The sequence below is a fragment of the Vespa crabro genome, chromosome 5 (genome assembly GCF_910589235.1).
Source record: "Vespa crabro chromosome 5, iyVesCrab1.2, whole genome shotgun sequence".
NCBI classification, from domain to species: domain Eukaryota; kingdom Metazoa; phylum Arthropoda; class Insecta; order Hymenoptera; family Vespidae; genus Vespa; species Vespa crabro.
In genome coordinates, this window is record NC_060959.1 from 8347116 (window position 1) to 8349615 (window position 2500).

Consider the following 2500-nt stretch of genomic DNA (forward strand, 5'->3'; position numbering starts at 1 on the left):
GCGTGACGACATCGTAATACGTTCGTCGAGCGAGTGTATAATACGAATGTCAATAATAAACGTAACATTTATTTTCGATAAACAATAAATCGAAACGTGAACATGGTTGTTATGATGGCAATAATCAAAATATACACTCGCCTTAGAGGTTATCGGGCGATCTTGTTACTTAGATTTCCGTCGCTCCGGAAAACGCATATTCGCTGACCCGAATAGGAAAATTGTGAGGGGTGAGAGAACCAAAAAAAAAAAAAAAAAAAGGAATATGAGTGTAGAGGGGAGAGAGAGAGAGAGAGAGAGAGAGAGAGAGAGAGAAAGATAGAAAGAGAGAGAGAGACGAAGAGAATAAAAGCAACGCCGGAAACAACGGCCGTGGTAAGCTGAGCACATAAATCTACACGATAGATGAGCCGGACATCGAAGAGAATGTTTTTGGTGACCCGAGCTTAAATGACTAGCCGAAGGTACGAGCGACGATGCGAACGATGAAAAAATCGTTTTTGGTGTCGTACAGCCCTATAAACCTAAAAAAAAAAAGAAATTGTATGGACAGCATAAACGATAGTTTCGATGTTTCGACTCGGCTCGGCTTGGATATGTCCAGCTTATACGTCAACGCGAGATAAAAAGGGTATAACCCGGGTAAAGATTTATTATTCGTTAAGGTTCTACGAATTTTTGTATCTTCCACAATTCATTTCTTTCTTTTCCTTTTCTTCCTTCTTTTCCCTATTCTTTTTTTCTTTTTTTCTTTTTTTCTTTTTTTTTTTTTTTTTCTTTTCTTTTCTTCTTTTTTGTTCGTTCCTTTTTTCTTCTTCCATTTTATCTTCTTTGATCATCGAACGTATGTAAATCTATTTGATCAACTAAACTATGAATGTATGTATGTATGTATGTATGTATGTATGTATATATGTATACATATATGTATACGTAAGTACTATTTTACTATTACGTACATTCGAGTGTACATATGTACATATGTTCAGGAATGATAAGGGGTAAGTAAACAAGACTGTGTAAGAAGGTAAACGCTAGAGTTTCGGCTATAGAGAGAAGAGTACTTTAGTGAATATTCTCTCTCGGCTACCTATCCATTCGTTTCCCTATCGTCATTCTATAGTATTCTCATAGTTTAGTTTACCGATAATCCGTATCGATTCTAGTCAGAGAAAATGAAGATTTTATTAGAGCTTAAAATTTCGTCAATACTCTATAATGAAAATAATTTTCTAACAAATCTGTGTACGTATATATGTGTATGTGTTTGTGTGTGTGTATATATATATATATATATATATATATATATATATATATATATATATATATATATAGTAACAGTAATTATTCATTAAAAATGATAGATATCGATTGATTAAATTGGTACGATAGGACATACGTTTTAACGTATTGTTAATTAATCGAAATAATTCGTCATTCGATGACCATTCTAATAACGCCAAAGCTTCGAATGTTAATCTTCTAACATCTGTAAAAGCTAATCATTTTCGAAATCCATTGGATAATCAAAAGGATCGATAACACATCGTTTGACATCAATCAAATATAATTTTTCTCTTTTTAAATCGTATCTTTTGAAAATATTTTGCAGTCTTATGCTTCTCCACAAGATAATATCGATATAATATCGTCGTTAGAAAAATATGTCGGTGGGATAAACATCGCATGTTGGTATTTCATCGAGTTGTATTTCACTACATCAAGAAAATTCTCTCTCTCTCTCTCTCTTTCTCTCTCTTAGAAATTTTTAAAATCTTCGACTCTCCAAATTCTTCCAAACTCTTTCTATACACGTCACTTCTATTCCGAGTCTCAGCATTTCGGAAAATATTTATTCTCCTTCGCATACCGCAACTCGACTGGTCATATTTTATAAAATACATTTCATTCGTCTGCACCCCTCCTTCCTTCTCTCTCTCTTTCTCTCTCTCTCTCTCTCTCTTTCGCATTTTCCATTTCTATTCTGAACTCTATTTTTAATACTAGCGATTTCTTATACGATATGAAAGTATTCTTTCGTCGTCTTTCATCGTAGAATTTGCATTATAAAAATATTGAAATATTTAAGGAAATAATAATTCAATAGATAAGAACGCAAAGGTAAAATGAATCGTTTTACAAAATTTTTAAGAAATATTAAAAAGTATAATTATTATGAAAATTTTTTCATTAATTTACACGTCAATTATTTATTTCTCCTTCCTTTTTTGATCCATGGATCATATTTTTCATCGAATAAGAGCAAAGGAAATGAATCTCTATAATTTTCCTTTCTTCTTTCAACGAAATAAATTTCTCTAGTTTAGCAATAATTTTCAGATACTTATATATATATATATATATATATATATATATATATATATATATATATATATATATATACATAGGTATACCCAAGTACATTAATCAAAACTTGGATTAATTTCGGTTACGTCAGAGACAGAAGATACTTTTTTCTTTCTCTCTCCCTCTCTTTCTT

At 31.3% G+C, this 2500-nt stretch overlaps 1 protein-coding gene across 3 annotated transcripts in view; it reads left to right on the forward strand.

The window, feature by feature from the left end:
* LOC124424482 (5-hydroxytryptamine receptor 2A) overlaps positions 1-2500 on the forward strand; it is a 120474-nt gene that overhangs the window by 90886 nt on the left and 27088 nt on the right. The gene's annotated exons all lie outside the window — the stretch shown is intronic.